The sequence below is a fragment of the Armigeres subalbatus genome, chromosome 2, assembly GCF_024139115.2.
Source record: "Armigeres subalbatus isolate Guangzhou_Male chromosome 2, GZ_Asu_2, whole genome shotgun sequence".
NCBI lineage: Eukaryota > Metazoa > Arthropoda > Insecta > Diptera > Culicidae > Armigeres > Armigeres subalbatus.
Window position 1 is genome coordinate 117,900,403 of NC_085140.1, and position 10,393 is coordinate 117,910,795.

Genomic DNA, 10,393 nt, shown 5'->3' on the forward strand with positions numbered 1-10,393 from the left:
CAAATTTCGATGAATGTTTTTTTTTTGCGATAAAATGATGACGTTTGCTGATGGAGTATCGCTTTTAGGTCGAAAAGCATCACACACTAAAAAATACACACTGCTTTGGGCCTGTTCAAATATTACGTAACGCGAAAAACGTTGTTTTTGCCTTTCTCGTACAACAAAGTTGTACCAGAAGGCTATAATTTCACTCCAAAAGCCAAATTTTGATAGAAGGCTCGGAGACCCATAGTGTTATATACCAATCGACTCAGCTCGAAAAACTGAGCACATGTCTGACTGTGTGTGTGTGTGTGTGTAGCCCAGGAATTTTTATTGTTAAACACGTTTCATATAGAAGGACTTGACCGATTCGAGTGCAACTAGTTTCATTCGACGGAGAAACTTTCCTAGTTGGACACTATTGTTTTTGTTTGCTAATAACTCATTCGATTTGAATAATATCTCTATTTTTCTTTAAACAAATACGCTGTTTACATGCACACTTTAAGTCATTAATCAATTTAGCCATGACGCAATCCATTACTCTCATAATAATTGCTTTAAAATTACTCAATTATTGAGTAATTTATAAGCAGCGTGATAGAGTTGCATCAAATATTTTAACCGCCAAGATGTAGGCAATTAGCACAGCATTTACAACATTAATTCGAATCCAACATATCGAATCGAGAAAGGCATAATCACCACTTGGGGATAAATTTGGGTTTTTAAAACTCTGTTCAAATACAGTCGGGATTCGCTGGTTGGGATTTTATTAATTTTATAATACTTGAGTCACTTTTTAGTTGGGCCTCCGCTGGTTGGGCGTTGGCCCAACTAAAAAGCAACCGTACGTCAAAATTCAATGTAAACACGGAAAATCGGATTAGGCGTCACTGGACATCATTTGTGATGTTCAAGTCGAAATACACGCGTTCAAATGGCTGTCAGTTGGCCCAACTAAAAAACCAAATTCGGTAGTTGGGCCGAGGTCGTGGCCCAACCAGCGAATCGGGACTGTATTACGTAACGCGAAAAACGTTGTTTTTAAGAACTCTCCACCCCCCGGATAAAAGTGTACCATAGGCTCAACAGTGTAAACAATTGAATTACCATATGCTCTACGGTATACAATAGGATATATTGTTTCTCGATAGTTGTCCATATTGTATCAACACCATGGATATAATACATCAACATTGTTCTCAAATGTAACAATACTTCCCGCATAATAAAAAACAACATGTTATATGGTCAGAATCATTATTACGATGTAAGATATAGCTTCACAGTTTACGTTGCGGTTATCGAATACTTTTCCATCGATTCAACCATAACTGCTCGACAACATCACTAAATGTCAACATATAACATGCTGTCTCTAAAATGTTCTTTATTTCCTGCATTATATGTCAACATTTTATCATACTGTTGAGCGAAAATTTTGCATGCGAAAACAGACGATTTTTTATGGTGACATAACTTAACAACCCATTCAACATATTGTTATTTGTCAAATAACCGTACCACAAACTGTTAAAACTTTATATGAGATTGTTCATTTACAGTTGTCAACAGTAAAGGATATTGTTGTCGACCGCACGGGAAAATATCCATGTACAGTTTGTAATTATGCGGGTTCTAATTGTTTTTAGAATTTGTTAGTGCATAAATTTTAATCGTTGATAGCTTCTGAAAATTTTATTCAAATTGCATATTAGCAATATAACAATATTTATCCTATTGCCGCAAATACGAGGCAAATATGCATTATTTTTTTTTCAAAACTTACTTTTTGACCGGTAAAGCCGTCATAATTAAGAAATCCAATATCGTATTGTTCTACTATAAAAATACAATTCAACCTAATGTAATTTGAATGGTTTTCTTCGCATATTTCAACAATATATTTACGATACACTCTATTGTTTGACAAAAAATAGTGTATGAAAAAATCTCAAATTTTGTATATACTTAACAACCCGTACGTTCTAATGCGAAAATTTAAATTACAATTTAATGAATGGTTCATAACAATACATTCTAATGTATTTCTATTATTTCATCTACATTTAAATTTATTGTGTTTTATAGTGATGTTACAATACATTGTATTGTTTTTCTATAATATTTTTTATTCGGGCTCGTAACAATCCGTAACAATTTTCAGAACCACCCCACTCCTATGCGTTACGCGTAACAAATGCTATTTTTTGAAAAAGATCTTAATTTCAGTAGAATTTAAAGGACAGTGCAATAAATAATTATCTACACTAATAAAAATCCACACATTTTTATTGGCAAAAATCTAAAGAAATTTACAAATAAATTTTATGTGTGCGTTAATAACCACCCACTAAGGTTATTAGTTAATAACGGTTATGTGTGTTTCCACATATATGTTATGCAAATTCACATAGCCGTTATGTGGAAAATGCTATAGCCAAAATTTATATGTGCCACACATAATGGATATGATTGGATTTTTGTCAGTGTATTGTACACTCAGCGAACTGGACTATCGAAATTCATAACTGGCCCCTTATGAATCTTCGACTGATTATTCCCCCAACAGTGATTCTTATACGCAGTTACCTTCCTGAGTAATCAAGCGTCGATGGGCGTTTGGTCTACATACCGGCCTCCCGACCCCGACGTCCATGGTTCGAACCCAGTCTGCCGCACTTCACTTTTTTTTCAAATGAAAATCATCATTCATAAGGCAACATATTGGAATTCATACAGATTCCTTGTGGCAAATTTTCACAAGGCGTTTGATTGAAAATCATACGTCCATTTTCCTCAGTGTATATTTCATGCTATTTCAAAGATAATTTTTTTTTTTAATTTTTCAAAATATTTTTTCGCTATGCAAACTATTTGTTACGCGTAACAATATTTCTAATGACCCCCACCCCCTATATTTTCCGTAACAAATCGTAACAAAAACCAAACAACCTCCCATCTCCTATAGACGAATCCAAGTAAAAATAAGAAGAAGACACACGACGGTGTTAACTTTGACAGATCCTATACAGCACAGCATAGGAAGATCATTTTAAAATGCTTATAATAAATTCTAGACAAATTGTAATTAAAATCTGATTGATGTACAATACGGAAAAAGTTCCGAATTACATATTTATATATATAAAATATTTCAATGATTGGGATGCATTTTTTTTTCAATATTTTCTCGCCGTGAGGATGTTTTTTTCCGTGTGGTGAGAAAATTGATAAAAGGAAAAAAAAACAAAACATAAACAACTCCCAGTTGTTCTCGGTGATATTTATTTATTGGCGGTCCTGTTCGTCGTGCTGCAGCCCCGGAGACTCCGTCGGATGCCAAATCCGGTGTTCTTGCTGATCAGGAATGTCTCACCGTGAGCGGTAAGGAAAGATGAAAATAAGTTATCGTAGTTTTTCATCGAACTTATTTTTTTCAGATTCGGTGAAATCTTCCGCTATTGGTGTCCTTCAACTTGAAGGTGGATACCGTCCCAGGAGAAGAATCGTAAATAGGATATTGATTACCAGCTGAGACGTGCTAGCCCGCAGATGACGATCGACAGTGACCCAATCTATCCCTCGATCAATTCGGTCAACATGCTGGCAAGCCGATCGAATTAGGTTTGTAACGCTTTGGCTCTGCTGTGTGTTTTGCGTCCCATCAGGAAACTTAGTCCAATTTCCAGGCCGGAAAAGGGTTTCTTTTCTATACACCACATCCAAGATACTTCCATTTGAGTATCTCTGACTGCTATCGCTGGGAATGATCGGAGACCTTCCAGGGTTTTGAATTGAATCACTCAGAGTGTTCAAATAGATTTTTTGTACCTTCCACTGTTAAGACATCGCACATAAGCCCTGGTCTCGGAATAATGTTGATAATAGAAAATTACACAGAATTCTTTTTCACACGATTTTTTTTCGATCGTGTTTTTGGTCTTGCGACTTGTCAATTTACTACCAAAATCTCTGCAATAATTTCCTAAAAATCCAAAACATTTCAAAGAAAAATTGGGTCGTATTTATTATACAATCAACAATTTAGAATAGCGCGAAACTGAGAAAATGTAAATTGTGTTGAAAAAAGAATTCTATGTAACTATAAATAATCTTCAATGAATCATCCTAAAAACATTTCATTGTTACTCATTAGCATTGTTTTTTTTTTCGTTTTCAGCGTCATAAATCCGCAAAACCCGGAACCGATTTTAATTTTTGCTAGAAGAATGTGTTCCCTACCATCACTAGTCATAGTCAGATGCAAGATCCGACAACCCCAGCCGCAGCAGCAGCTCAATTTGTTATCGATTGTCACAGTCCTTAAATATCAGCTCCGTCAGGAGGAGTAGCAAAAGGATCTAGCTTCGCTCGCCACCTATCGGAGGATCACGATGATATCAACAACAATAATTTGGCTTAAGATCGTTTGCCCTAATAGTCGTTTGACTTGAAAATTGTTTGGCCTAATAGTCGTTTGACCTAATGGTCATTTACTCGTAGCCGCATCATATAATGAAGATAAGGCACACTTTAAATCACAAGCAGTTCTTTTTATCCATATATTGATACGACAGTTGGGTAGCGCAATCATCCACAGTATTTACTTGTAGTAATGGGCTTGGTAGACATATGGCTACCGCTTCTGCCTTGAGGGTTCAATCCCAGGCACGTTCTAGTCTCCTACTCAGTATCTTTCTCCGAATTTATCATTTCAGCAATCGCTGCAAATGCGGTTCATACCGTTTCCATTTTTATCCTATATCTTCAACATGAGTAATCCTACAGTGACTGCTTGAATTGGAAATGAACGAAAGCTCGTTTCCTATTTGCAATTAGAAAATACCATCAATTGCTTTGCTCTCACTGTGCCCGTGGCTAGTACAGAGGTATAATCGGCTTGCAGTGGCTCTTGGTTCTTTAAAGAACAGCTGACTAGTCAAACGGCATATGATTGTAATGCGATGTACTTAGATAATATTTTCATTGAGATTTCTTCAAATCAGGTAAACAAAATTGAAAATCTTAGAAATTCGTTGGAATCTTTTAAAGGGGCTTTTTACAATCATGTAGAAGCATCAAGAAGCATTCAAAGTTCCATCTTTTCCGAAATTCATGTTGGTTTGCGAGCGATCATGAGCGATCAGATTGGCGGCTGTTACTTAGCCGAATCGGAACTGTATTTCGACATACTTATTACACAGCAGACGCAATCTGTGTTGCTCAGAACTCTTCTTCCGATCCGGTTGAGTGAAACGCAAAAATGCACAGTGTACACAGTAACCAAATCATATATGATATAGTTTTTCGTAAGAATACTTGAACTTCCGGCTGAATGATACTCAAGCGTAAAACAATAAACCGATCCGAACGCCATTCAAATGTGGATATTTTCCTTCTGATATTTTTAAAGGTTATAAATAAATTAAATAAATGCATGAAAATCGAAAATGAATGTTCTTCTTTCGGCTTTCCATTCCGTCTATAGAAAAAAAAAATGCAAATTATCGGGTTTGAAAAGGGAGTGCTGTCCGAATATTACCAACAATCAATATGAAACTGCCGATATTTTCATGGTTCCAGTTTCATAGACTTTCAACGATCCTCGGTACCCAGAAATGTCATTTCAGAACGTTGTTCGTAATTTATGAACGGCCTTTAGAACAAGATTTAGCACTGTCGTCTAGGTAACACTTTCGTTATTTGTTGTGATTTTTCATCCAACAATTGAAGAAAATGGAAATCAACTGTCGTGGAAATGGATCAGGAAAAATTTAATAACTAATATTTTTGCAACTGCCTTGAATTTAATTTTACCTTTTTTTTATTCTTTAGCTACATTATTGTTGTCATCGGTGCATCCAATATGCCAGATGGTGGCCAGACTTGCCGATTTCTCGGTAGTCCTACTGATTTTTCAATAGTTTTTCGAATTACAGACGAACGATCCAAAACTACGGATTTGTCAAAATTCTTACCCAAAGATACCGCAAAATGTAATATCTGTTGAAGTGTTGGAAGCCTCCTAACCTGTCGCACACTACCAGATAACACTTCTTTTTAGTTTGCATGCAACGCAACTCGTCTGGCTCTCCATCCTATTGAGATTCTCCTTATCAAACAATTCCTGCTCCATCCGTTACAAATGGCCCACATTCTGAAAATTGCTCGGCAATCTCTCAGCACATGCATATACAAGTGGCCCTTCTCCGATGCTGGTATAGCGCACCTCGATACTTTGCCGTTGGGCAATGATGTTTCAATCCGGAGCATCTCCGGGACGGACAAAAGGAATACGTTTATTATTTGGATCTTAGCATGTTTGATTGTCTGAATACTGACTGATACTTCAAATCTGTTGATTGTTTTGAGATTTTGTGGAAATCTGAATATTGCAGCACTCCTCAACTTCAAATGTGATGATACTGCTTGTTATGGAAACTACAGTTTTTTTTTCTAACGATACTCTGCTTACATGTTTTACCCATCCAAAAAAACAAAGAACTTCATAAATTAATCATTTTTGCTTATAATGTTGAAGATTACCCTATCTAGCCCCTATCTACTCTAGTCGATATGATACGAGGCTACTTAGCTGCCAATCAAAAGGTGGCTAGATTTGAATCCAGGCTGAAGTCCATGGCTCACAAAAATGAGATTCCTGATTGGTTACTTATAAGAAGATGTACGTTTAACATATCCTGAAAGTGTTCGTATCGGTTGTTCCAACATGATGTTGACTACGCCATACATTCGATACGATTTATTCCATTTCTATCCGATTACTGTCGATATATCAAAAAATCATGTAAGTACGTGGTTCTGCATGACTTCTTTGGAAGCACAAGATATATTCGAGCATATTTCAGAAATATATCCGAAACCCATTACCTACATATAGGCTGCTATTGAGATACGACGATTTCAATTCGTTCAATTGCAGTGTTGTTGCTTTTGTTGTTTATACTAATGACACACTGGTGGTACAAGTACCATGGTACAAGAATCTTGAAATGAGTACCATACCAATTATTGTCTTTATTAAAGATAGTCTTGGAATAATTTTCTTGTTCTCTTGTACCATGGTACAAGTACCACAGGTGTGTCCTTAGTATTAGTTAATCATTAGTTCAACCGTCTAAGGGCAAGCCAGAGTAAACGCGACGTGCGATGCGACGCGACGCGACAGTGCAATTTGACAGCCTATTGATAATGATTGTTATTCTTTTACGTGTGTCGCGTCGCGTCGCATCGCTCGTCGCGTTTACTCTGGCTTGCCACTAAGACGAATTAAGTACTCTCCATTTAATTCCACCAATTATTTTCGATATCTTTGCAGACACGTATTTTGACCACAACTGTGTGTTCGTCTTCAGTGTCTCGTACTTGACTCGTACTCATACTCGTACTCGTACTTGAGTCGAGTCAAGTCAAGACACTGAAGACGACACAGTTGTGGTCGAAATACATATCTGCAAAGATATCGAAAATAATTGGTGGAATTAAATGGAGAGTACTTAATTCGTCTTAGACGGTTGAATACATTCCACTAAAAGAGCTTAATATATTTTTCTGAATCATTAGTTGTTTGCGGTAAATATTTTCTCAAAGAGTTAAACTAGTTACACGAAAGGTCATGGAGCACATGTAAGACAAAAATAGAGTCATAGCGAATCGAGTATTAAGAAAAAAATAGCTCAACAGCCGAAATTAGTCGCAAATTAGTCAAAATCGCAGACTGAAACTAACTTGCCCCTACTAGGAGTAGCATCCAATGCGTAATTGACGGACCTGATCAGGTTTTGCGCCCACGAATGTTTGTCTAAACTGAAGGCATCATTGTCCCTTGGATTGGTAATTGATGAGATGAATGATGTCGGATAATTGCAGCGTATTTCAGTGACTAGCAAATCCACAGAATTCAAAAACGCTGGTGGACTAGGTGGGTAGAGATTGGCGATTTCAAGCCCATTTTTTTATCTGATACGTATGGTTAATGCCTACGGACAAGATGAATTGTTTGTAAGTTTATTCGTTGTAAGTTGTGAACCACCAAAATACCCGATTATTTAAAAACGGTCGAGCCTTATCACTGTTACGGTTAACGGCCGTCACAAGGTGGATGCAACTCCGATTGGTTTAGGTTACATACACATATATTGTAAAGCCTGTCCACGTTAAATTTCGGACACTGAATTAATGTCCAAATGTTTTTCAGCCATTTTATCAATTTGGACGAAGATGAAAACGTGCTAAATGCATCACTTAAACCGGATAGATTCAGCTATGCGAAAATGGATCTTCTCTGCGGTTTGTGAAAATTTTAAAAAATCGCATTGGAAGATGGGTGTCCGAAATTTAACGTGGACAGGCTTTAATTGATTACCTATTTAAATTTTAGCTTTTAATCTTCATCAACCTTATACTATAAAGAAAATACCTATTATTTTAAATTTCAATTTGAATTGTATAACACTATAATATGATACTCCTTATTGAGGAAGCATTTGACAAATGCTTGAGTGCTATAAAACACCGTACAACTCTATGGGAACAAGAAGTGAAATACGACAACACGGAAGCCTAGAACAATGGAAGAAGAATAATTACTATCAAAGGATGGAGAGAACTGGGATGTGGGAAAAATACAGTAGCCGAGGAATTGAGGTTAATCCATTCACCAAGCTACTGGTGTCCGTTGAAGATAAAATTTCCCGTAACAAATTCCGGGACGTTACTGCGTGTAAATTGAAGCTCGTTGACACCCTCGTAGCCGGGAGTGGAGTGTTGTTCCAGTCTAAGAATTACCGCGCACGATTCGTCTCAGCATTCCTTGCCAGTGACCTGCGAGTACCATTCGCCAATTTTGCTAGGCCACACGTCACGTGACCGCTGGACGTCCGTTTTTGAGGTTAGGACCCAGTAAGATTGTGTGGTTTTGTGGTTTTGCGCCCGCTTGCTGGAATCTGAACTGATGCGTTTAGCGTCCGTGTCGGCGGGCAATTGCAGCCCCTGACTACCTACATAATGAGCATCAACTTACGGACCAAGGATACCCGTGCCGGTGACTAGCGAGACCCAGAAGCCAATTCGCAAGATCAGACTCGGCTGGTGGGCAAGTACGCTTGCTACTGAGGAGAAGGACCAGGTAAGGTTGTGTGATTTCGTGCCCGCTTACCGGGAACCCTATCCAGTGCGGCTTGCTTTCGCCAGCGGGCACACGTAAACCGACTGATAAACCGAGGCGAAAGAATTTGCTTCGAATGCCAAGCGGTTCAACCAACGTCAGCCCTGTGGTATACTGATATGGTCTGGTCGCACATATGAGTGTTGTTGAGTCCTCTTTCAGTAAGTTGTCGCCGACCCTGAGAGGGTATAGCCACGGGGCTGGTCAATCATAACATCACTAGATTATTTGTATGTTTTGTTCTTCCGAACGATCCCCGATTATTGACTAAAATGAGAGAATAATTAGTAAATATAAGAAACTTATAATCGGATGAATGATATTAGTCGACATTACGAAATTTCACAGGAAAATCATAAACAAACAAATACGATGATACCCATGGCGACGACAATTAGAACAAATTCAAATTTTCATCAAAGCATTGCTTAGTCATACCGGGTACCGCTGGGTACCGAAATATTAGTACACTGGAACCACAAAATGAGTACTAATTTGCTGTGACCCCAACATCTTGATTATTATATCTATGATATTACTGTGCTAGCACAAATAATTAATTGAAATCGATAAATAAATTTCATTTGACCTGGCATTTATGTTGTGTATGCATTGCACATAAAATCTAAGAGTTCCGAAATTTCCAATTTTATGTCCACGACCAATACAATTTATGTGCAAAGCTTGATTGCAAAAATATATGTGCACATAAATTTTAGATGGTATTTTAGCTCAGTGTACTCCTCCACGGAACTGCACTCTGCTAGCCGTATGCTTGTTAGTGTCCGCAGTAAGCCAATTCGACGGGTCATACCATCATCTTGAAAAGCATTTTTTAAATTTGTCCACGCCACCTTTGCGGTTTTTGCGCTCTACACCAGACTGTAATTTACTGGCTCAATACTGAGGCAGATGGTCGCAAGTGCTCGAAGCGAAACTGCATCTCCAGGATGTTCTGCTTCCCGAGTTAAGCAGACCCCATACGACGGAAAAAGTTTGACAAACTCTTGATTATTGAAGGAAAAGATTGATGGTGTGAGTGCGATCGCAAAATATTGAAGTAAATATTGAGGGAAATCAGACAAGTTTGATATTCTTTTCAATATTTCCCCTCATCTCCCCCCGCAGTTTGCCCACAGGAGTCGAAGACGGTGGAGTGGGTGCGTGTTTTGTGCGTTATACCGCTATTTGATTCGTATTAGTTCAAGAAAAATT